The 26,761-nt window shown below is 50.5% G+C and overlaps 1 long non-coding RNA gene across 1 annotated transcript in view; it reads right to left on the bottom strand.

Moving 5' to 3' along the window:
• Positions 1 to 599: 599 nt before the first annotated feature.
• The window catches only part of LOC309538979, a 31,845-nt gene continuing 5,683 nt past the window's right edge, over positions 600 to 26,761 (bottom strand). Inside the window, exon 3 of the long non-coding RNA XR_014222572.1 lies at positions 600 to 675. This is a non-coding gene — a long non-coding RNA (uncharacterized lncRNA). The remainder of the gene's footprint in view (positions 676 to 26,761) is intronic.

A 26,761-nucleotide genomic window follows, 5' to 3' on the forward strand; every position in this document is an offset into this window, starting at 1 on the left:
GCCTCTCCTCCGGTGGCACCTCCTTCCGGGTACCCCTGCCCTCGCCCAAGATGGCGGCAGCACAGGCTCTTCCGCCCGTTTCCCTCCCCTTCCTGTCCTCTTGCCTCTCCTCCGGTGGCACCTCCTTCCGGGTACCCCTGCCCTCGCCCAAGATGGCGGCAGCACAGGCTCTTCCGCCCGTTTCCCTCCCCTTCCTGTCCTCTTGCCTCTCCTCCGGTGTCACCTCCTTCCGGTACCCCTACCCTCGCCCAAGATGGCGGCAGCACAGGCTCTTCCGCCCGTTTCCCTCCCCTTCCTGTCCTCTTGCCTCTCCTCCGGTGTCACCTCCTTCCGGTACCCCTGCCCTCGCCCAAGATGGCGGCAGCACAGGCTCTTCCGCCCGTTTCCCTCCCCTTCCTGTCCTCTTGCCTCTCCTCCGGTGGCACCTCCTTCCGGTACCCCTGCCCTCGCCCAAGATGGCGGCAGCACAGGCTCTTCCGCCCATTTCCCTCCCCTTCCTGTCCTCTTGCCTCTCCTCCGGTGGCACCTCCTTCCGGTACCCCTGCCCTCGCACAAGATGGCGGCAGCACAGGTTCTTCCGCCCGTTTCCCTCCCCTTCATGTCCTCTTGCCTCTCCTCCGGTGGCATCTCCTTCCGGTACCCCTGCCCTCGCCCAAGATGGCGGCAGCACAGGCCCTTCCGCCCGTTTCCCTCCCCTTCCTGTCCTCTTGCCTCTCCTCCGGTGTCACCTCCTTCCGGTACCCCTGCCCTCGCCCAAGATGGCGGCAGCACAGGTTCTTCCGCCCGTTTCCCTCCCCTTCCTGTCCTCCTGCCTCTCCTCCGGTGGCACCTCCTTCCGGTACCCTGCCCTCGCCCAAGATGGCGGCAGCACAGGCTCTTCCGCCCGTTTCCCTCCCCTTCCTGTCCTCTTGCCTCTCCTCCGGTGGCATCTCCTTCCGGTACCCCTGCCCTCGCCCAAGAAGGCGGCAGCACAGCCTCTTCTGCCCTTCCGAGCTAGGAGTGCAGAAAAAGGTGAAACTGCCAGGAAAAGGAGAGGAGGAGTGTGTGTGTGTGTGAGTGAGTGAGTGAGTGAGAGTGAGACAGGGAGCATCCTAGTAGAGATGGAAGGGGAACCCAAGGGTCATCTAGTCTCTGCAAAGAAGCTCAGAGCTACAATTCCCAGGTCTTCTTTGGGAATTCTATGGGAAGTAAGAGTTTCTACATTCATGAGCATTCACTTAGAGTGCGCTCATGTTTTTACCTTTTATTGAAAGCGGCCACAAGTGACTTGGGTGGAGTATAAATAATAAAATTATATTGCTCCTGCTGCTGTTCTTCTCTTACCCTAACTCACATCCAACCCAATACCAAACCTTAACCCGAATGCTCACCCTAACTCAAACCTAATCCTCACTCTAACCCTAAACTTCATAGAATCACAGAATCACAGAATCATAGAGTTGGAAGAGACCACAAGGGCCATCGAGTCCAACCCCCTGCCAAGCAGGAAACACCATCAGAGCACTCCTGACATATGGTTGTCAAGCCTCTGCTTAAAGACCTCCAAAGTAGGAGACTCCACCACACTCCTTGGCAGCAAATTCCACTGTCGAACAGCTCTTACTGTCAGGAAGTTCTTCCGAATGTTTAGGTGGAATCTTCTTTCTTGTAGTTTGGATCCATTGCTCCGTGTCCGCTTCTCCGGAGCAGCAGAAAACAACCTTTCTCCCTCCTCTATGTGACATCCTTTTATATATTTGAACATGGCTATCATATCACCCCTTAACCTCCTCTTCTCCAGGCTAAACATGCCCAGCTCCCTTAGCCGTTCCTCATAAGGCATCGTTTCCAGGCCTTTGACCATTTTGGTTGCCCTCCTCTGGACACGTTCCAGTTTGTCAGTGTCCTTCTTGAATTGTGGTGCCCAGAACTGGACACAGTACTCCAGGTGTGGTCTGACCAGAGCAGAATACAGTGGCACTATTACTTCCCTTGATCTAGATGCTATACTCCTATTGATGCAGCCCAGAATTGCATTGGCTTTTTTAGCTGCCGCGTCACACTCTTGGCTCATGTCAAGTTTGTGGTCAACCAAGACTCCTAGATCCTTTTCACATGTACTGCTCTCAAGCCAGGTGTCACCCATCTTGTATTTGTGCCTCTCATTTTTTTTGCCCAAGTGCAATACTTTACATTTCTCCCTGTTAAAATTCATCTTGTTTATTTTTGCCCAGTTCTCTAATCTGTCAAGGTCGTTTTGAAGTGTGATCCTGTCCTCTGGGGTGTTAGCCACCCCTCCCAGTTTGGTGTCATCTGCAAATTTGATCAGGATGCCCTTGAGTCCATCATCCAAGTCGTTGATAAAGATGTTGAATAAGACCGGGCCCAAGACAGAACCCTGTGGCACCCCACTAGTCACTCTTCTCCAGGATGAAGAGGAACCATTGATGAGCACCCTTTGGGTTCGGTCAGTCAGCCAGTTACAAATCCACTGAGTGGTAGCATAGTCAAGACCGCATTTTACCAGCTTCTTTACAAGAATATCATGGGGCACCTTGTCAAATGCCTTGCTGAAATCAAGGTAGGCTACATCCACTGCGTTCCCTTCATCTACCAGGCTTGTAATTCTGTCAAAAAACGAGATCAGGTTAGTCTGACATGACTTATTTTTCAGAAATCCATGCTGACTATTGGTGATCACAGCATTCCTTTCTAGGTGCTCACAGACTGTTTGCTTAATGATCTGCTCCAGAATCTTCCCTGCTATTGATGTCAGACTGACTGGGCGGTAATTATTTGGGTCCTCTCTTTTCCCCTTTTTGAAAATAGGGACAACATTTGCCCTCCTCCAATCTGCCGGGACTTCGCCTGTTCTCCAGGAATTCTCAAAGATGACTGCCAGTGGTTCTGAGATCACATCTGCCAGTTCTTTTAATACTCTTGGATGCAGTTCATCTGGCCCTGGAGACTTGAATACATCTAAACTAGCCAAATATTCTTGTACTATCTCCTTAGTTATTCTGGGCTGTGTTTCCTTTGCTGAATCATTTGCTCCAAATTCTTCAGGTCGGGCATTGTTTTCTTTATCGGAGAAGACTGAGGCAAAGAAGGCATTGAGTAGTTCAGCCCTTTCTGTGTCCCCTGTTTGCATTTCACCATCTTCTCCTCTGAGCGATCCCATTGTTTCTTTGTTCTTCCTTTTGCTACGAACATACCCATAAAAGCCTTTTTTTGTTGCTTTTAACCTCTCTAGCAAGCCTGAGTTCATTCTGTGCTTTAGCTTTTCTGACTTTGTGTCTACACGTGCTGGCTATTTGTTTGAATTCCTCTTTGGTGGTTTCCCCCCTTTTCCATTTTTTGTACACATCCTTTTTTAATCTTAATTCAGTTAAAAGTTCTTTAGATAGCCACCCTGGCTTCTTTAGGCACCTTCCATGTTTCCGTCTCATTGGTATTGCCTGACGTTGTGCTTTTAGTATCTCCCTCTTAACAAACTCCCAGCCATCATGAACTCCCTTTCCTTTTAGTATTGTTGTCCATGGGATCTCACCCAGCACTTCCCTAAGTTTTATGAAGTCGGCTTTCTTAAAGTCAAGAAATTGAGTCCTAGTATGCTTGGCTGCTCCTTTCCGCTGTATAGTAAACTTCAGAAGAGCATGATCACTCGCGCCTAATGATCCTTCCACTTCTACCCCACTAACCAGGTCATCAACATTGGTTAGGACCAGATCTAAAATGGCTGTTCCTCTTGTTGCTTCTCCCACTTTCTGGACAATGAAGTTGTCTGCAAGGCCAGTGAGGAATCTGTTTGACCTTATGCTCTTGGCTGAGTTTGACGTCCAACAAATATCCGGGTAATTGAAGTCCCCCATTACTACTATCTCCCTTCCTTTTGCATGCTTGGCCAGCTGTTCCAGGAAGGCATCATCTATGTCCTCCGTTTGGCTTGGGGATCTATAGTAAACTCCCACAATGAGGTCTCTGTTATTCTTCTCTCCCTTAATTTTGACCCAAATGCTCTCACTTTGGCTTTGAGGATCTAAATCTTGGATCTCTTCACAGGTATACACATCCCTGACATATAACGCCACTCCTCCTCCTTTCTTGTCTGGTCTGTTTCTCTGAAATAGATTGTATCCCCCCATTATTACATTCCAATCGTGGGACTTATCCCACCAGGTTTCAGTGATGCCTATTATGTCATATTTAGTTTGCTGTACCAAGAGCTCAAGCTCATCTTGTTTATTTCCCATGCTTTGCGCATTAGTGTACAGACATTGAAGTCCATTAATCATTCCCCCGTGTCTCTTATTTAAGGATTTTTTCCTCCCACCACTAGGTCCGCGTGCTGTTTGCTCCATTTGGTCTATGACATTTGGATGATCATCTTCATTAATTGATAGACTCCTACCTTCAGGAGCACTGTCTCCCTCCCCCACATTAGTCAGTTTAAAGCCCACCTGATGAGGTTTCTGAGATTTTTGGCAAAAACATTTCTCCCAACCGTTGTGAGGTGCAGCCCATCACTTGCCAGAAGTCCATCTTCAAGAAACTGCAGTCCGTGATCTAAGAATCCAAACCGTTCCTGTTTACACCATTTGCGAAGCCAGCTGTTCACTTCCACTATTTTCCCCTCTCTCCCTGGGCCACGTCGTTCAACTGGGAGGACAACTTAACCCAAACCTAAGCCTCAGTCTAAACCTAAGCCTAATTTAACCCTAACCCTAAGTAATAAAATTATATTTCTCCTTCTGCTGTTCTTCTCTTACCGTAACTCAACCCCAACTTTAACTCCTAATCCTAATCCAACTCAAACCCAACTCTCACTGTAACCCTAACCTTTACCCAAACCTAATCCTAAACGCTTTGCTTCTTTTTGTGGTGTTTTGTGTTATTGCTTCATTTCGTAGGTCATGAGGCTTTCTTTGTTTCTTGTGGTGTTGCTTCATTTAGCAGTTTTTTAATTGGCTTTTGTGTTTCTTTTGGTATTGCATCATCTTCATAGGTTGTTTGGATTTCTGATTAATTTGCTTTGGATTTCTGGTAGCTCTGCTTCTTTATGATTTGTTTCTGTGTTTCTGGTGTTTTGGCTTGGTTATGCCAAAAAATTGAAGACATACCACCAGAAGCACAAAAACCAAGAAATATTCCCAAAATGAGGCAAAACCAGGAGACATGAAAACCAAGCCAAATCAATGGAAAAGAAACAATCTCACCCAAAACTGCAGAACCATTCAAAGTAAAAGAAGCAAAACAATTAAATGCAAAAAACAAGCAAAACCACCCCAAATTAAACAAATTAGCAGAAAACCCAGCTGGCTAAACATGCCCAGCAGTAAAGCCACCAATTACAAAGCAATGCCACAAGAAACTGGAAACCAGTTTTTAAAAAGCAAAACCAGAAACTCAACAAGCATGCAATTTGTGGGCGTCCAAAAGCACTTCAAGCAACAGAAATTAATCAACACAGCATACTAGTTTTCACTTAGTCTTGGGTTTCTGGTGAATGTGCTTCGTTTGCAGCTGGCTTCATTTCTTTTCCATTGGTTTAGCTTGTTTTTTGGACTTTTGCTTTATCGCTTCTTTTGAGAAGTTTTCTTGTTTTTGCATTCTGGTGGTAATACTTTTGAATGCTTTGGGGGTTTCTGGTGAATCTGCTTTGTTTGGGGTTGGTTGGCTTCTTTGTCAGTTTCCATTGATGTTGCTTTTACATGGTTCTTCTGCTTCTTTTCAGTAGGTTTTTGTGTTTTTAGTGGTTGACTTCATTGTTGGAATGGTCATTAGACATTTCTGGTGGTTTTGCTTCATTTCTGGTGGTTTTCCTTTTATTCTTGGGATTATCAGATCTCATACAAATTAATATTCTCAAAGGTGCAAAACCCAAAAAACCTAGAAATGAAGCAAACTCACCATAAATCCAGCACCCAATCTGTTATGGACTAACCTTGGATCCTAGAATGCAACAACTGATTGGTCTTTTCCTGCAGGCCAATCAGGCTCCAAGAGGGAAGCAGAGTTAGCCAGTCAGACGGGACTCATTGTGTAAATAATGTATATAAAAGCCTGAGGTTGGGGGGGCAATAAAGAGCATGAAATACATACAAGACTCTGAGTATATTTCACAATTGTAATTTATATAAAAGAATCTATGAAACGAAAACCACAGAAAAAATTCAACATAATCCCAAAAACAAACCAGAAACAACAGAAACAAACCACATCCACCAAAGATGAGAAAACCAATTGAATAGAAATTCAAGAAACTCACGCAGTAAACATCTCAGGGAAAAGCAAAATCAATCCCACACCATGCAAAACTAGGGTTTAACTGGCTTTGGGGTTTCTGCGCAATTTACTTTCCCCCTCTTTTGGGGGGTTTCTGGTGGTATTTCTTGGGTCTGCATAAAAGGCGGATCTACACGGATCCTCACGGATCCTCCACTTTTTAAAAAATAATTCCAACAAATGCAGTGTCAAATCACACCTAGAAGGCACGCCTACAAACTGGACTATAAAAAAACGTGGATCCAACACTTTGCCGCGCTGCAGTACCATAAAAACATGGATCCGAGGCACGGATCCTCATGAATTCATATGATTTTTATATTGAAACAAAATAAAAACACCATGCTACTGTAGACCACATCTTAGTCTGTAGGAGGAACCAAAAAAATCACGCATCCACTGTTTCATGGTGCCGCAATGGCGCAAAAACATGGTTAAAAAACACGGATCCTCATGAATCCTCATGATTTTTGCACTAGATCAGCCCAAACGCACTTTCAAATTACACATCATGTCCAGGGGCACAACATCCACCACAGAAATCAAGGATCCATGGCTTCCTTGCCATACCATGGCCCAAAAACGTGGTTTTCAAGAACAGATCCTCATGGATCCTCACACTTTTTGCATTGGACCAACCCAAACTCACAGTCAAATCACACATCATAGCCAGGGGCACAGCCTACACCACAAAAAACTCAGATCCACGCCTGCCTGGCCACGCCCTGGCCCAAAAACGTGATTCCGAAGCACGGATCCTCATGAATCCTCATGATTTTTGCACTAGATCAACCCAAAGTCACCATCAGATCAAACATCATGGCCATGGGCACAGCATCCACCACAAAAATCACGGATCCACGGCTTCCTGGCGAAACCGTGGCCCAAGAACGTGGTTTTGAAGCACGGATCCTCATGGATCCTCACACTTTTTGCATTGGGCCAACCCAAACTCACTGTCAATTCACACATCATGTCCAGGGGCAGAGCCTGCACCACAGAAAACTCGGATCCACGGCTTCCTGGTCACTCCATGGCCCAAAAACGTGGTTTTGAAGCATGGATCCTCACGCTTTTTGCATTGGGCCAACCCAAACTCACTGTCAAATCACACATCATTCCCAGGGGCACAGCTTACACCACAAAAAATTCGGATCCACAGCTTCCTGGCCACTCCATGGCCCAAAAACGTGGTTTTGAAGTACGGATCCTCATGGATCCTGACTCCTTTTGCATTGGGCCAACCCAAACTCACCATCAAATCACACATCATGTCCAGGGGCACTGCCTGCACCACAAAAAACTCTGATCCACTGCTTCCTGGCAATGCCATGGCCCAAAAACTTGGTTTTGAAGCACGGATCCTCATGGATCCTCACACTTTTTGCATTGGGCCACCCCAAACTCACCGTCAAATCACACATCATTCCCAGGGGCACAGCCTGCACCACAAAAAACTCGGATCCACGGCTTCCTGGCCAATCCAAGGCCCCAAAATGTGGTTTTGAAGCACGGATCCTCATGGATCCTCACACTTTTTGCAGTGGGCCAACCCAAACTCACTGTCAAATCACACATCATGTCCAGGGGCACAGCTTACACCACAAAAAACTCGGATCCACGGCTTCCTGGCCAATCCAAGGCCCAAAAACGTGGTTCCGAAGCACGGGTCCTCATGGATCCTCACGCTTTTTGCACTAGATCAGCCCAAACTCACCGTCAAATCACACATCATGTCCAGGGGCACAGCCTGCACCACAAAAAACTCGGATCCACGGCTTCCTGGCCACTCCATGGCCCAAAAACGTGGTTCCGAAGCACGGATCCTCTTGGATCCTCGCGCTTTTTGCATTGGGCGACCCCAAACTCACCGTCAAATCACACATCATTCCCAGGGGCACAGCCTGCACCACAAAAAACTCGGATCCACGGCTCCTGGCCACTCCAAGGCCCAAAAACGTGGCTTTGAAGCACGGATCCTCATGGATCCTCATGCTTTTTGCATTGGGCCACCCCAAACTCACCGTCAAATCACACATCTTTCCCAGGGGCACAGTTTACACCACAAAAATCTCGGATCCACGGCTTCCTGACTATACCGTGACCCAAAAACGTGGTTTTGAAGCATGGATCCTCATGGATCCTCACGCTTTTTGAATTGGGCCAACCCAAACTCACTGTCAAATCACACGTCATAGCCAGGAGCAGAGCCTGCACCATAAAAATTATGGATCCACGGCTTCCTGGCAACGCCATGGCCCAAAAAGGTAGTTTTTGAAGCACGGTTCCTCAAGGATCCTCACTCTTTTCGCATTGGGGCTCCCCAAACTCACCATCAAATCACACATCATAGCCACGGGCACAACTCACAAATCATGAGTTGCACTACAAAAATCACAAAAATCCCCTTACCTGCACTGTTAATGTCACCACTGCAATATTATTATTAGAGCCGATAGGAGAATATATGACTACCGTATTTTTCGCTCTATAGGACACACTTTTTACCCTCCAAAAATTAAGGGGAAATGTGTGTGCGTCCTATGGAGCGAATGCAGGCTCCTTGGCTTCAGCGATAGCAACACGAAGCCTCCGAAGCACAGAGGGAGCGCTCCCTCCACGCTCCAGAGGCTACGCGTTGCTTTCGCTGTAGCCTGGAGAGCGAGAGGGGTCGGTGCGCACCGACCCCTCTCGCTGTCCAGGCTTCAGGGATAGCCGCCTGAAGCCTTTGGAGCACAGCACAAGTTCCTGCTGATCTCCGAAGGCTTGTGGTAAGCCGCCTGAAGCCTGGAGAATGAGAGGGGTCGGTGCACACCGATCCCTCTTGCTCTCCAGGCTTTGCTTCGCTGGAGAGGCACTGCACAATGTTTCCTCTCTGCGCAGCGCCCCTTCAGTGAAGCTGGAGGAGAAATGGAAGGGGCTCCGTTTCTCATCCCGCTTCGCTGAAGGGGCGCTGAGCGGAGAGGGGGAGAATTTTTTTCTCCTTGTTCTCCCCCTCCTATGGTTCGGTGCGTCCTATGGTCCGGTGCGTCCTATAGAGTGAAAAATACGGTATATATTGTACCAAGATATGGTTCATCTTCAAGAACAGATCAAATACATGCCAAAGTATTAAAGAGGAGAAAAAATATGAAACTGCTTACATACTGTCAACTAATATCCAGATTCAAGAAAGACTGTATGGCAAACATACAGTGAAAATCAGTGAAAAGATAGAATCTGAGTCCATCATAACAGAGTTCTACCTTCTGGGTAAAATTTATAAACTATTACTCAAATATGACACCAAGCCCGAACAAGCAAAACCTTATATGACAAAATGGATGCAAAAATTTTAAGAGCAGTTCACAGTAGAACAGTGAGAACAATTATGAATAAAGGAATAACATTTACTGCAAATTAAGCCCTAAAACAAAATTGGTACAGTAGAACCTCGGGTTGCAGAGATAACCCGTGACTGAGGCACGTCCGCAACCCACAGCATTCGCATCCTGAAGCGCCACGTCTGCACAGGCACTGGTGCAATTTGACGCTTCTGCGCATATGAAAGACCCAGTTATTTGAGTGCATGTTCTGGAAGCTGGGCAATAGGGGCAGTACAGGATTCCTTTTGGTGTACTGACCTCCCCGCTGCACCAAGGATTCCCTGCCCGAGCTGCTTCAGGTCATCGCGGATGTTCTCCTGGAGATACCTAGTTTGGTTGTCCTAGGGGATTTTAACATCCATGCCAACATGACCTTACAAGGGGCTGCTTGGGACTTCATGGAAAGCATGGCCTCCATGGGGCTGTCCCTGAATAAGTTTGGCCCAACTCATAGTCACGGACATGCCTTAGATCTAGTGTTCACCAATAGTGTCAGAGCTGCTTCCAGATCCTAGCTCACAGAGGATCACGCTAGCCAGCGTTCACTTTATAAAAGTCTTTATTGAGTTACAGTTTCCATTTCCAAGCTGCAGCGTGCAGCTCTACGTCTTAGAAGCTAGACCGGCGAAGCTCCATCTGAGTCCCCGCCTCCTGTACACCAACTTAATACCCTAGCCTTGCTCCACCTTTTCCGCCTTTCCTTCCTTCTCTGGGTCCCTCTGCCCCCCGTGGTCTCTTCCTTCCTGGACTCTTCTGACGCTGACCCCCCGGACCCTTCTGTCTCCTTGCGGCGGGCTTTAGGACCTAGCTCCCTTTCCGGGCTGCTTACTGTGCCGCCTTCCTGTGCATTTGAACTTGGCGCGCGCGCCCAACCTTCCACTTTCCGCTTGACCGTTTCTTCGCTCCCCGATGGAGGTGTGGCCACTCCTGACTCATACCCTCCCCCCTGCGGCGAGCCGCCGGCTCCCGATACCTGGCACCCTTCCTCCCCACTACGCTCTGTTGGGGACGCTGGCCCCGATTTCCAACTGCTGCTCTCTGAGTCCCCTCTGGTCCCTTCTTCCTGGGGTGTCCCCCTAGGCTCCCCCCTTGCTCTGGCCACTGGCGCCCCTTTCTGTGAATCTTCCGATTCACTGGAAAGACTCGGAGATCTCGGGTCGTCGTCATCACTCATCTTTCCTTCGGACTCCTCCCCCTCGCTCTCTGTTTCCTCCCTTGCCCGCGCCTCTGCTCCTGAACCCCTGACAAATAGTGACATGGGTGATATGACACTAGGTAAAAGTGAAACAAAAGAAGTGCCATGGTCAGATCACTTCCTGGTGCAACTGGACTTCTCTGTGACCCTTCTCCTCTGCAGGGAGGTGGGACCAATGTGGATGGTCCGCCCCCGCCACTTAATGAATCCAAATGGTTTCCAGAGAGTGGTAGGGCATGCTTTATCTCATGTTGATGGCCTTTCAGCTGATTCCCTGGTAGCCCGGTGGAATGTGGAGTTGACCAGGGCTATCGACTGTCTGGCTCCGAAGCGCTCTCTCCGACTGCATGGAGCCCTGACAGCCCCGTGGTTTTCTTTGGAGCTGCGGGTGAGGAAACAATCGCTGAGACGGCTAGAGTGCCAGTGGCAGAAAACTCATTCTGAATTGGACCGGACACAGGTTAGAGCTCAATGTCGAGCCTACCAAGTGGCGATAGCAACGGCGAAGAAGACTTTCTTCACCGCCTCTATAGCATCTACAGAAAATAGTAGCAGGAGACTCTTTCAGGTGGTTTGCAATTTAACGGAACCACCTTTACCACCGGGGCCTTGTAAAGACCCCAAGACCTCCTGCAACGATTTTTCAAATTTTTATGCAGATAAAGTTGCTCATATTCGGAAGGAGGTAGACACCACCGTGGGAGCAGGGTCGGGGCAAGAGAGTGCTAGAGCCCTGTCTGGTCAAGTTGCATGGAATCAATTTCAATCCGTTACCCCCGAGAATGTGGACAGGCTGCTTGGATGCGTGAAACCAACCACCTGTCTCCTTGATCCTTGCCCATCCTGGCTAATAAAAGCAAGCCGGGAAGGGCTGGGCAATGGGCTCTGCGGGGTGGTGAATGCTTCCCTCTGTGAGGGGGCATTCCCAGACCAGCTGAAAGAGGCGGTCATTAAACCGCTTCTTAAAAAAACATCTTCAGACCCGGCCAGTATGGCCAACTATCGCCCAGCCTCAAATCTTCCATTCTTGGGCAAGGTGATTGAGCGGGTGGCTGCTGAACAACTCCAGGCACGCCTGGAGGATGCAGACCATTTGGATCCCTTCCAATTGGGATTCAGGTCTCCTCATGGGATTGAAACTGCCTTGGTCGCGACAATCGATCATAACATCCTTCTGGACCGTCTAGAGGAGCTGGGAGCTGAGGGCACTGTTATACAGTGGTTCTGCTCCTTCCTCCTGGGCTGTGTCCAGAAAGTTGTAGTGGGGGATGAGTGTTCAGACTTACTTGTGGGGTGCCTCGGGGTTCCGTCCTCCCCTCCACGCTTTTTAACATCTACAGGAAGCTGCTGGGAGAGATCATCAGGGGGTTTGGGCTTGGTGTCCATCAATATGCGGATGATACCCAGCTCTACCTCTCTTTCAACTCAGAACCAGTGAAGGTGGTGAAGGTCCTGTGTGAGTGCTTGGAGGCGGTTGGAGGATGGATGGCAGCTAGTGGATTGAGGTTGAATCCTGACAATAATGAAGTTCTGTTCTTGGGGGACAGGGGGTGGGCTGGTGTGAAGGACTCCCTGGTCCAGAATGGGGTAACTGTGCCCCTGAAGGGCCAGGTGCACAGCCTGGGAGTCATTTTGGACTCACAGCTGTCCATGGACGCACAGGTCAATTCTGTATCCAGGGCAGCTGTCTACCAGCTCCATCTGGTACGCAGGCTGAGACCCTACCTTCCCGGAGACTGCCTCACTAGAGTGGTGCATGCTCTTGTTATCTTCCGCTTGGACTACTGCAATGTCCTCTACGTGGGGCTACCTTTGAAGGTGACCCAGAAACTACAACTAATCCAGAACGCAGCAGCTAGTCTGGTGACTGGGAGTGGCCACCAAGACCATATAACACATGTCCTGAAAGACTTACATTGGCTCCCAGTACATTTCTGAGCACAATTCAAAGTGTTGGTGCTGACCTTTAAAGCCCTAAACGGCCTCGATGCAGTATACCTGAAGGAGCATCTCCACGCCCATCATTCTGCCCAGACACTGATGTCCAGCACCAAGGGCCTTCTGGTGGTTCCCTCACTGTGAGAAGCAAAGTGACAAGGAACCAGGCAGAGGGCCTTCTTGGTTGTGGCGCCCGCCCTGTGGAATGTCCTCCCATTAGATGTCAAAGAGATAAACAACTACCTGACATTTAGAAGACATCTGACGACAGCCCTGTTTAGTGACGTTTTTGATGTGTGACTTTTTAATGTATTTTTATTTCATTTTTTGGGAAGCCACCCAGAGTGGCTGGGGAAACCCAGCCAGATGGGCAGGGTACAAATATATTTGTTGTAGTAGTAGTAGTAGTAGTAGTAGTAGTAGTAGTAGTAGTAGTAGTAGTACTTTGTAGGATTTGATAATCTTTATAGGTCTTTTAAATTTCTAATCTATCTATCTATCTATCATCTATCTATCTATCTATCATCTATCTATCTATCTATCTATCTATCTATCTATCTCTATCTATCATCTATCTATCTATCTATCTATCTATCTATCTATCTATCTACCCCCTCCCCCGTTTCCCTTTCTGTACTTCCTTATCCTTATAAAATTGAATATATATATATATATATATATTTAAAATTTACGGCTCCACAGTTTTCTGGGTCGCCCCATATTCATTACCCAACCACCTATGCTGCTCATGGCCAGATCACTTTGGGGCACTGCCATGCTGTAAAAAGATTCTCATGAAGCACAGATCCATAGAATCATAGAATCATAGAATCATAGAATCATAGAGTTGGAAGAGACCACAAGGGCCATCGAGTCCAACCCCCTGCCAAGCAGGAAACACCATCAGAGCACTCCTGACATATGGTTGTCAAGCCTCTGCTTAAAGACCTCCAAAGTAGGAGACTCCACCACACTCCTTGGCAGCAAATTCCACTGTCGAACAGCTCTTACTGTCAGGAAGTTCATATACATGATGTATATGACCACAGAACGAACCACAAAAACCACAGAGCACAGCCAAGGAACAAACACTATATTAAATACTTTAATCCTCATGGATCGGCATGATTGTTAAATGGACTCCACCAAATTATATTGTAAGATCACACCAATGTCCATGGAATGACCGAAATACAAACGCTATCTGAAATGGTTCTGCATTAGCAAGAACATTGAAATAAAATGACATTCATATTCATAGCTTCCACTGTGAAGAACTGCACCTGGAAATTTTTGACACTGCTAAACCTCAAGAATGTCCAAGGCAGAGATTGTGATGATCTTACCTGTGAATGTAAATTATCAAACCAACTAGATGGAGACCACCAAAGTAACCATGAAAAACAATCACCTGTCTTGCGTCAATTCAGCTACAAATGGTTTTGGGACAAAAGTTGGTTGCTTTCCAGGGGTAGTAATTATAAATGGAGGTTTAACTGCAAGTTTTTTTGAGAACAGATTTTGCCAGTGCAAACTTTGAAATAGGGGGTTTCCAACGTGGTGCCCATGGGAATCATGTTGCCTGCTGACAGCTTTCCTGGAGTCCACCACGTGTTTTTAGAAAAAGAACAGGATTAGTGGTGAATTGTGCCCAGCATGACTTCAGATTGTTCATAGTTGTCAGGGGTACAGGGACAGAGGCACAGGGAAGGCAGGAAATGGAGAGCGATGGAGAGGAATCCCAGGAGAGCGAGGAAGAGGATAGCAATGACGCAGGGGATTTCATGAGTCTCTCCAGCGAATCAGAGGATTCCCAGAAAGGGGTGCCTGTGGTAAGGGCAAGGGGAGCCCCGGGGGGAAAGTGTCAGGAGCGGGGGGCCAGCAGGGGACCCCAAAGCGGCAGCTGGGAATCAGGGCCAGCCTCCCCACCAGAGCGCAGCGAGGGAGGGGGAGGTTCCAGTGTGTCAGAGGGAGCAGCTCCGGCGACAGAGAAAGGGGAGGGATCAGAGCAAGCCGTTCTCCCGGCAGGGGATGAAAGCAGTGAGGGGAGTAGCATAACTGTCAAAAGGAAGGTCAGAAGTTGGGCGTGCGCGCCAAGTTCAAATGAGGAGGCGCGCGGGAGAACAGGGAGCCCGGAGGAGGAGGGGCCAGGACCCAAAGCCCGCAGGAGGGGGCAGGAGCAGTCTGGAGACTCCGCTTCAGGAGAAAGCAGGAGGGGAGGAACCCCGGCGGGCAGAAAGACCCTGCGGAAAAGGAAAGAGAGAAAGAGGTGGAGCAGCGTTAGCTTATTAAACTGGTGTAGGGGAGGGACCGATTCAGAGGGGACTTCTAATGTCTAGGAGAAAGAGACGCGGGGCTGCACGCCTCGGTTGTGGAACCAATAATGAACTGCAATAAACATCCTTGTATATAAGAAGAGCTTGGCGTTGGTCTTTTGTGAGCTGAGACTTGAGGCAGCCCTGACAGTAAGTCCCCTCCCAAAAGTACGCAAAAATTTTTTTGGCGAAGCTCACGAAGTTTGGCAGCCATGAGTATGGAGGAGCAGATAGCTGATCTACGCAACGCAGTCTCCCAGCTTACCACTGCGGTAGTGGTCTCCCAGAAGAAGGGGGAAGAGGCGGAAAAGCGATGCCAGGATCTGCAAGCCAGGTGGGATCATGCATGCCAAGTGGGGTTCCCGGGGTCCAGATCTGCAGGCGTAGGACTGGGCAGAAGGGGAGGCAACTTGGTAGCCCAATTCGATGGGAACCTGAAGCAGTACCCCAGTTTTCGAGCAGACGTTGAATATGCGTTGCATTTGCTTCGCGACGACTTTAAAGATGAGGAGGAGAAAGTGGGTTTCATTGTGTCCCACTTGCATGGGGAAGCGAGGGCTTGGCTGCGCAATCTGTGGCGCGAAGATTGTCCTGCTCGAAGGGACTCAGATGAATTTATCAAAGCCATGGACGCTTGCTTCCAATCTACCGTGGATGTGGATGTAGCACGCAAGGAGATGCAAGGTTTAAGGCAAGGCAAGGCTACAGTACGTCAGTATCATGCTAGGTTTTTCGCCTTGCTGAACGTACTGCGATGGGAGAAAGATTCCCTGGCAGTAAGAGACTTGTTTTGGGAGGGGTTGTCTGGCCCTGTAAAAGATGAATTGGCAAGGGGGGACAGACCTCAAACCCTTGCTGCAGTTGTGCAGAGGGCGCTCGCCATTGGAGTGCGCCACGAAGAACGCCCGTGGCGCACTGAGGAGGGTCGCCAGCTTCACACGCCGTCTAGAGCGCCTCCTTTCTTTCCCAAGGATCTAGGACGTACGCGTCCCTCACCTCAGCTGCAGGCAGGGGAGGAGCCAATGGAACTTGGTGGTGCACAGGCTCAGTCAGCTGCCGGAGCCCCAGCGTCCGGAGCAGTCAAGCCGAAGCCTCCTAGAGGGAACAGGAAGTGTTACATCTGTGACAGTGCGATGCACATGGCCAAAGAGTGTCCCCAGAGGCTCCAAAAGCACACTGCAGCCTTAGCAACAGTAACTGCAGCAGCACTACCTTAAGAGCAATTTCAGGGAAACGGAAATGCCTGGCTGGAAGCAGAAATGCTGGGGCACAGCCAGGCGAGTCAGTAATTCAGTCCCCAGCGCCTTTGCAGCATACAGACCCCCTGCCACCCAAGCCAGTGGTGCAACTCACTGCAACTCTCCAGCTGCCTGATGGACACACCCTGGAAGTTCCCATTACAATTGACAGTGGAAGCAACGCAGACTTCGTGGGGGTTCATTTCGTCCAGCAGCATCGCATAGAGCTCCTACCAGCCACGCTGCCATTGGACGTCGTCACAGTGGATGGCAGGAAGCTGCTGGGTGGGCAGGTGGTACAACAGACGCCACCCATGGTAATGCAGATTGGCAATCACCGAGAAGTCATCAGTTTCAACGTCACCCGCCTGTCAGACACGCCTATAGTGTTAGGCATGAGTTGGCTGGATAGGCACAGCCCAACCATGGCGTGGTACCAGCGGCAGATCACTTTCGGCTCGTCCTATTGCGCGCAGCATTGCATCCAGATCGCTCAGGAGGAGGAAGGCCAGGAGGAGGGGCAGCAGCTAAGCCTCAGCATGGTGCAAGTAGTACCCCTCAAGTACAAGGGGTTTTTGGAGGTCTTCTGCGAAAAGGAAGCCGACCAGTTGCCGCCCCACCGGCCCTACGATTGCGCAATTGACCTCTTGCCGGGGACAACGCTGCCGCCTGTGAAGCTGTATTCCATGTCCGAGGATGAGTTGCAGGAGCTCAGAGAGTTCATAGATCACAACCTGCAGCGGGGATTCATCCGAGAATCAAAGGCTGTAGGGGACAGTCCTGTGTTTTTCGTGAAGAAGAAGGACACACCCCAAAAAAGACTGATAGTGGACTTTAGATTCATAAACTCTAAAACAAAGCCCGCGGCCTTTCCCATGCCCAAGATTGATGACCTGCTCGCGACGGTGCGGAAAGGAAAGATCTTCACCAAGTTGGATCTCCGCGGAGCTTACAATCTCATACGCGTGCGAGAGGGTGATGAGTGGAAGACGGCCATGTTCACGCCGTTGGGCACCTACGAATACAGAGTTATGCCGTTTGGTCTCCAGAATGGCTCCCACTATTTCCAAGCTTTTATGCACCACGTGCTAGCGGGACTCCTCTACAAGAAGTGCATATGTTTCCTCGACGACATTCTGATCTTCTCGGAATCGCCGGAAGCTCACGAGAGCGACGTTAAGGAGGTCCTGCAGAGGCTACGGGAGCACAGGCTCTACGCCAAGCTGGAGAAGTGCCAATTCGACGTGATGGAGGTGGATTTTCTAGGCTATAGGCTGTCAGACAGGGGACTTGCCATGGACAGCGCCAAGGTCCGCGCGGTGTTGGACTGGAAAAGCCCACGAAATCGGAAGGAGGTCCAAAGGTTCGTCGGCTTCGCCAATTTTTACCGCAAGTTCATCAGGGGTTTTGCCAGGGAGACGGCAGCTATCACGGACACTCTCAGCTCCAAGAAGAAGAAGTTCACCTGGACAGACCAGGCGGAGCAGTCCTTCCGGAGACTTAAGAGTCTCTTCGCGTCCGAAGAACAGCTGCTACACGTGAATCCCGGCAGGCCCATGAGAGTTGAGACTGACGCATCTGACAGAGCGGTGGGGGCCGTCCTTTTACAGGAAGACCCGCAGGGGAACTGGAGGCCCTGCGCTTTCTACTCCCGGAAGCTCAGCATGTCGGAACAGAACTACACCATCTGGGACAGGGAGTTGCTGGCCATCCACGCGGCTTTCAAGGCGTGGAGGCACTTCCGCATCGGAGCCAAGCACACCATGCAGGTCCACACGGACCACAAGAACCTTGAGTACTGGCGCACGGCGAAGCTACAGAGCCAGAGGCACATACGCTGGGCAGAGTTCTTTGCGGACTTCGATTTCAGGATTGAGTACATCCCAGGCGACAACAATGTCATAGCAGATGCGCTCTCCAGGAAACCGCAGTATCTCGAGGAAGTGGCACCTGTGGCAGCCAAGCACATTTTTGCACCGCAGGCGTGGGCTTCAGCTGCCGTGGACCTGGAGGCGGTGCGTTGCGCGCTGCAGATGGATCCGTTCGCACAGTCCAAGATGGAAGAGGTGCGGAGAGGCACAGCGAGGGACGACGAGTTCCAGATACGCGACGGACTGCTAACCCGTAAAGGTGCTCTCTACGTTCCGGGAGACGATCTCCGCGCGAAGGTTCTGCAGCAGTTGCACGACGCACCCAGCGCTGGCCACTTCGGCAAGGAAAAGACGGCGGAATTAGTGGCCAGAGACTTTTGGTGGCCCCAGATGCGAGGGGAGGTCGCGGACTACGTCGCCAGGTGTGACACTTGCCAAAAGGTCCAAGCCAGTGCACCAGAAACCAGCGGGACTGCTGGAACCGTTGGAGACGCCACTGCAACCGTGGGAGAGGGTGGCGCTGGACTTTGTCACTGATCTGCCCAGTTCGCGAGGCAAGACGGCGGTGCTTGTGGTTGTAGACCTGTTCACCAAGATGGCGCATTTCATTCCTTGCGCGAAGGTGGCGACTGCGGAGCAGACCGCCAAACTGTTCATAGACCACGTGTTCAGGGTGCACGGCTTGCCGCGATCAATCCTGTCCGACCGCGGTCGCCAGTTCGTTTCCAGTTTTTGGCAGAAGCTCCTGGGTATCCTGAATGTCCAGATCAACTTAGCGTCGGCGAGACATACGCAGACCAACGGCCAAGCGGAAAGGGTCAACGCCATCATGCAGCAGTACCTGCGCTGTTACGCCAATCAGAAGCCTGCGACTTGGGTGGACTACTTGCCGATGGCCGAGTTTGCCTACAACAACACGAAGCACGCGTCCACGGGGGTGACACCGTTCTTCGCCAACAATGGGCGGCATCCCAGAACCTTTCCGGGAGTGGAGACGACGGTGCAGGGAGCGACGCAGGGAGCGGAGCATTTGGCCGCAGAATTGCAGGAGGTCCACGAGGAGCTCCGACGGCACTTAGAGCTGGCTAAACACGCCTACAAGGTGCAGGCAGACAGACACAGGAGGGCAGGGGAAGACATACAGGTGGGGGAATGGGTATGGTTGGCAGCCCAGGCGGCGCCTACCAAGTCGTTAGCCAAGAAGAAGCTAGGACACAGACAGCTGGGGCCATACCAAGTTGAGGCCAAGATCAACCCCATAGCTTATCGGTTGACCCTCCCAGAAGGTTCCCAAATGCACCCGGTCTTTCATAGGTCGGTGCTTACGCCCTACAAAGCCCCACACAGGTTTCAGGAGCCAGGGACGGCACCGGATCCACGCAGGGAGTCCCCAAGGGGGGGGAAGTCACTGAAGGCCGAGACACTCAACGAGGTCACAGAAATTCTGGACTCGAGATGGGGGGAGGAGGGAGTAGAATACCTCCTCGCCAGAGAGGGTACCCCGGCCAGTGCCAACAGTTGGGTGCCGGGCTATGCTCTGGAGGAACCCCTTCTTAAGGACGAGTTCCATGCACTCTTCCCACACAGGCCCATGCCAGCGGAATTTTTCGACGACTGGCTTTTTACGCCTACACTTTCAGGCAGCACCTTCTGGGGGTTCTCCTCAGCAGAGGAGACCATGCCAGACTCGAGTCCTCCAAGGGGATCGTGCTTGGGGGTGGACACGGATCGCTCTTACTGGTGGGACGACCAACCAGAGGATGAGTGGTGCAGGAGATTGCTGAGGGGGGCCTGGCAAACAGCAACGTCCGAAGAGACAGGGGGAGGGGAGGACATGGACGTGTTAGGAGAGGACCTTGGTTTCGAGCACACATGCAATGAGCTGGAAGCAGAGACGATTGACGTCGACGAACTGTATCCAAGATCTACCCCAGCGACTGAGGAGCTTCCGGAACCTGCACCCGAGCAGCGGGAGGGGGGAAGGGGGGCTTCGAGGGGGGGATGGATGTCAGGGGTACAGGGACAGAGGCACAGGGAAGGCAGGAAATGGAGAGCGATGGAGAGGAATCCCAGGAGAGCGAGGAAGAGGATAGCAATGACGCAGGGGATTCCATGAGTCTCTCCAGCGAATCAGAGGATTCCCAGAAAGGGGCGCCTGTGGTAAGGGCAAGGGGAGCCCCGGGGGGAAAGTGTCAGGAGCGGGGGGCCAGCAGGGGACCCCAAAGCGGCAGCTGGGAATCAGGGCCAGCCTCCCCACCAGAGCGCAGCAAGGGAGGGGGAGGTTCCAGTGTGTCAGAGGGAGCAGCTCCGGCGACAGAGAAAGGGGAGGGATCAGAGCAAGCCGTTCTCCCAGCAGGGGATGAAAGCAGTGAGGGGAGTAGCATAACTGTCAAAAGGAAGGTCAGAAGTTGGGCGCGCGCGCCAAGTTCAAATGAGGAGGCGCGCGGGAGAACAGGGAGCCCGGAGGAGGAGGGGCCAGGACCCAAAGCCCGCAGGAGGGGGCAGGAGCAGTCTGGAGACTCCGCTTCAGGAGAAAGCAGGAGGGAAGGAACCCCGACGGGCAGAAAGACCCTGCGGAAAAGGAAAGAGAGAAAGAGGTGGAGCAGCGTTAGCTTATTAAACTGGTGTAGGGCAGGGACCGATTCAGAGGGGACTTCTAATGTCTAGGAGAAAGAGACGCGGGGCTGCACGCCTCGGTTGTGGAACCAATAATGAACTGCAATAAACATCCTTGTATATAAGAAGAGCTTGGCGTTGGTCTTTTGTGAGCTGAGACTTGAGGCAGCCCTGACAATAGTATATTTGATTGACTACAGGGGCATATGAAGGGGCAGCGGGGTGATGGTGCCCCAGGGTGCCATGCTGGGGGGAGAGTGACAGTAAGGTCGCTGTACTGGCTGCCGCTCTTGCGGCAACTGTACAGGCAGCCCCTCTCGCAGCGACCGTATGGGCCATACGGGCAGCTGCTCTCGCGGCGACTGTACAGGCTGCTGCTCGCGTAGCGTCCGTACAGGCAGCTCCTCTCACGGCGGCCGTACAGGCTGTATGGGCAGCCGCTCTCCTGGCGACCATACGGGCAGCCATGCATGCACAGTCCGTACAGGACATCATCCAGGACTTGTTACCATATTATAGCTGCCACAAAATCTATCGGCATGCCACCAGAACCAGGGAAGCCTTGCCAGTTGCAGCTCACACAGTTGAAGTGAAATAAAAGACAGAAGAGTAGATCGGGAAGAAAGTTCCCCAGACTGCAGGAAAAGATAACAGTAGCTCCAGCATCTGATTCAGTGCAGGCTGCTGAGGGTTTTGACTCCTTAAGATCACCAACTGACTATGAGACACCTGGAAAGCACTCAGCCTCAGATGACCTCCACTCCAAAAGGTGGGAAAGAGGATTTGACAGTGACCAATCTTGATTATTTTGATAGCAGCCCCATATTCTCAACACAAAGTGAGAAGTGTTTGGACAAATCACTGATTTGTACATCAGTTCCCCCATGGCACAACTGTACCTTCCCCACACTCAGTCTACAAACCATGGGACTTTGGTTCAGTTGGCAACATCTGTGTGTATGACCATGACATAAACACACTGAAAGGATCAAACTGGATAAATGATCGCATAATAGATGCCTTTCTTGCCTCCAGGGTGATCATGGCCAAAGAGCTAGGTCACAATGGAACAATTTTTCCCACTTACCGTACTTGCCACTTCATGCAGATATGTCAAAGATTGCCAGTGCAAGCTCTGAAGAACTGTTTGAGATTTGGAGTGCTAAAGAAAGATGTTTTGATTATTCCAGTAAATGACAGAGAAGTCCACTGGAAACTGATAGTAATCATTTTTAAAAGGAAGACCATGCTCTATCTAGATTCCAAACATGGATTGAACCACTCTGTGATTGATGCAATAACATCCTTCTTAGCATGTCTGTATGAGATGGATTCAAAATATCCCTATAGTTTTGCGGCTGATCATTTTTTGCACCAACTGATATACCCAGGCAAGGTACCGTAATTCCAGTGACTACGGTCCTTTCACATGTACCATTGCCCATCTGATTGCTTCTGCTGCCCAATTACAGTTCATACAAAAGGATATGGCTGCCATTAGACCCTGGAGTGCAAAAGAAATAATACAGTACTGTGGGAAAACCTATTTTGAAGAACAAGACAAATATTTTCAAGTGGAAATTGATGCTGTTCCTCCCACGAAGAGACAAATCTTGAACGAGAGTTACATTACTGTGTCTCAATCATGCCCAGAGGGATGGAAGGATACACTAACCTATTGCTCAGATATCCTTGTTTGAAGGCTGCTGGTCACTATGTTTCTTGAAGGAAGGGTGCAGGAGGCCCAGTGGTGACCTAACTATGGCTTACTGTGAAGGAAACTGCAAGGACTGGTACCACTGCTTTCGCATAGGCATTGATTCAAAAGATCTTCCAGAGGTTTTTGTGTGTCCAGACTGTCAATCCACTGTGGCCAAATAGATTTTGAAACTGCGAACTGTCTAGAGAGTTTAGAAAAAGAGATAGAGCTCAGAACCCCCCTTTCAGGTCGAGCGGTGGTCCACGGTCTCTCTCACTAACCGGACCAAGAGAAAGGCAAGAAGGAGCGATAGAGAGGAGGGCAGAGAATTCAGTTGCCAGGAGATTCCACCCCCTTCCCACCAGTGCACTGGATTTCTTTTCCTATACTCACGTGTCTTCAACGTTGATCCCAGGATCGATGAATAAGCCGGCTGGATCCCTCTTTTGCTCCCCGGATGAACTCCTAGGGCTTTCGATTACCGCCCGGAAGAAGGCTGGGGGTCCAAAAGGATGTTCCCAGGCAAAATGGCCCGGAGCCGGCTGAAGATTTCGGGGCCCCCAGTCAGCAGCTCGGGAGAACCGCAAGCCCCACGTTGGGCACCAACTGTTACGGAAAAATCTGGGTGCAGGGCTACGCTGCCACCCAGCTCATCGGACTAGGTCCGCGGGTCCATGCGGAAGAAAATGAGCTCAGCCGGAAGCAGGAGCAAACTGCAGAAGATCCAAGTTTATTGCACAACAGGTTCAAGGCGAGATTGAACAGCGAGAAAGGGGTGACATGAACTTTTGAAATTTCCCTCCATATCCCAGAATACAGTGCAAAATACATCCCAGTTACATCATGAATACATTAAGAGGTTGGGTTACACAGATTACATCACGAATACATTAGGAAGAGGTTGGGTTAACATATGGAGGAGGGAGGGGGAATATGCAGAGAGCTGGAGATATGGAGGAGGGAGGGGGGAATATGCAGAGAGTTGGAGATATGGAGGAGGGAGGGTGGAATATGCAGAGCTGGAGATATGCGCAGATAAGCACATCCTGAGAAGACAATGGTCCATGTTTGCATAGTCTGTCACCTGGCATCGCCCGGAGGAAGGGCTTGGCAGATGGAAATAAATGGATATATTGTAGCGAAGAAGAAGGTGAAGAAGACATGCCCCCCCGTTCCGTATCAGTATAATACAGCAAAATCCAAACATATAGTTTTCATCATCATGGCAGGGATGGTCCTTTTCCATAGAATTCTTATTTATGGAGTTAGTTTTTATATCCTGCTTTTCTCTACTTGAAGGAGTCTCAAAGTGGCTAAAAATCTCCTTTCCCTTCCACCCCCACAACAGACACCTTGTGAGGTAGGTGGGGCTGAGAGAGTTCAGAGAGAAGTGTGACTGGCCCAAGGTCACCCAGCAGCTGCATGTGGAGGAGCGGGGAAGCGAACCCAGCTCACCAGATTAGAGTCCACCGCTCTTAACTACTACACCACAGAAACGTATCTCTTAAAACTCTGGAGCAAGCTGTTCAGTTCAGCCTCATAGTGATACTGATTTGTGGAGGGAAGGTTGGTGATGAGCAAGATCTGTTCCCATTTCCCAACACAGAGACCATAGAGCAGTTTCTTTTGGGGGCTGAACCTGCAAAGTGTTTCTGTTCAGAATTTCCGTGGCAGAAATTGGCTAAGTGCCTTTATAAACATTCAGCTTCTCAAATCGAACCCCATCATGAAACTTTCAGGTGCAGCTGTTGGAGGTGGAGGGCAGAGAAGGTGCTAGTCCTTACCTCCCTCCTCCCAGCCTATCATTGCCCAATGGGCTGAATTTCAGGGCTTTTGCATGTAAAGGGCAAGCTTGTTCTTTACTTGTTTAGACTCTTTAAACTTGGAAACAGATATTTGGCTCCATGACCAAAATGACCAAAAGGGTCAGCTTCTAGAGGACTGGAAAGATCATAATTGTACTTCCCCTACCCTCAGCCCTAACTCCGTTGAGTATTTTTTGTTATGAGACTGAGTGTTTGGGGCTGATGCTGTAGCATTCTTGTCTGGGGGCTTGATGGAAAAACAGAAAAGTGACCCTCACCTAACTCTCCAATGCCCTTCAACAAGAATGCTGTAGGAAATATTGCTAAGCCCAAAGGGAGGCAAGAATTTGCTTCAGCTCACCTTGTTAATGGCAGAGCAAAAGCTATGCGTGTGTCATTCTCAATCAGTCTACTTTCAGGACTGATTTTAGAACCCTCTTATATCAGGCCACATGGTCACTGGAGGTGGCTCCATCATGCAAACATGACTATCCACACAGGGACCATCTATTTTTGTTTTCCCCCCCTGATACTGGATTTTAAGTTACAGTTACATCTTTTAAAACAGCTGTCAGTATATCACTGTATTCCACTTGCCTTCCAAAGGAACACGTGGCTCTCCCCACATAGCGGGTTAGGTTGAGACTGCTGATCCAAAGTGATCAGTAATTTTTACGGTAATTACAATCCTGCTTTCCCTTGTACCAGCTTACCTTGACGTCAGTAAGGCCTTTGAAAAGGTCCCCCATGATATTATTGCAAAACAACTAGTAAAATGTGGGCTAGACAAAGCTACTGTTAGGTGGATTTGTAATTGGTTGATGGGCTGAACCCAAAGAGTGCTCATCAGTGGCTCACCTTCATCCTGGAAAAAAATGACTACTGGGGTTCCACAAGGTTCTGTCCTGGGCCTGGTGCTATTCAATATTTTTATAAATGATCTGGATGATGGAATAGAGGGTGTGCTAATCAAATTTGCAAATGACTGCAAACTGGGAGGGGTTGCTAATATACCAGAGGACAGGGTCAGAATTCAAAATGACCTGAATAGCCTAGAGAGCTGGGCCAAAACCAACAATATGGAGTTCAATAGGGAGAAATGTAAGGTACTGCACCTGGATAGAAAAAATGAAATGCACAGGTGGGGGACACTTGGCTTGACAACAGTACCTGTGAAAGGGATCTGGGAGCAGTGGCGTAGCGTGGGGGGTGCCAGGGGTGCTGGCCGCACTGGGCGCAACATTTGGGGGGCGCGCGTTTGGCTGGCCCTCCTCGAGGAAGCAGGAACCCCACTGTCCTCGGACCTCCTCTGAAGGCTGGCGGTGGGGCGGAGAGCAGTGGCGTAGCGTGGGGGGTGCAGGGGGTGCACGCCGCCTGCCATGCTGCCCTGGCTGCTTCAACCGCGTCCGACAGCCGGCTCGAGGCTCCTTCTGGCTGGGTCTCCCGACGGGGCGCTGCGGGCGGAGGCTCCGGCACCAAGCGCCACGCCGCCCAGGCTCGGGTCACTGTCTGGACGCGCGCAGCCCGCCAAATGCACCATCGGCGGTGCTCTAGTGCCTGCACGCCAAAACCGCCCACCCGCCCTGACGGCCCGCCCGCGCCGGAGGCCGGCCGACGCAGTGGCCCCAGAGCTGCCCCCTCCCCACGCCAGAAAGAAGCCCCCTCCCCGCGCCAGAAAGAAGCCGCATCGGGACTAGCCGGCCCGGGGAGGGAGACCGAGAAGGCTGCGCCGCGACACCCAAAGACGCGCGTCTTGGCGCAAAGGGGCCCGCGGCACCCAGACGCGGAAGGGACCCTCTCCCCCTGACCCGCCACTGAACTGCAATTTCCAGCTCCCTTGGCAAATCCCAGTCCCCAATCCCCAAGATGCTTTATTTGAGGCAGGGGTCCTTTAATTGCAAAAACAACACCACGGTGTTTGCCCCAGAGTAGAGCCGTCAGTATTAATGACCATGGTTAGGGGTTAGGGGGCGCAAATTACTTGCCTTGCCCCGGGCTAGGGGGCGCAAATTACTTGCCTTGCCCCGGGTGCTGATAACCCATGCTACGCCGCTGTCTGGGAGTCTTAGTCGACCACAAGCTGAATATGAGTCAACAGTGTGATGTGGCAGCTAAGAATGCCAATGCAATTCTGGGCTGTATCAATAGGAGTATAGTGTCTAGATCAAGCGAAGGAATGCTACCACACTATTCTGGTTGGTTGGTCAGACCACACCTGAAATACTGTGTCCAGTTGAAGAAGGATATTGTCAAGTTGGAGCATGTCCAGAGGAGGGTGACCAAAATGTAAAAGGTCTGGAATTCAAGCCCTATGAGGAGAGACTTAGGGAGCTGGATTTGTTTAATCTAGAGAAGAGAAGATTAAGGAGTGACATGATAGCCATGTTTAAATATTTGAAGGGATGTCATGTTGAAGAAGGGACGTGGGTGGCGCAAGGGACGCGGGTGGCGCTGT

The sequence above is a fragment of the Podarcis vaucheri genome (genome assembly GCF_965113315.1).
Source record: "Podarcis vaucheri genome assembly, chromosome: 8".
In the NCBI taxonomy this organism is placed as follows: Eukaryota; Metazoa; Chordata; class Lepidosauria; order Squamata; family Lacertidae; genus Podarcis; species Podarcis vaucheri.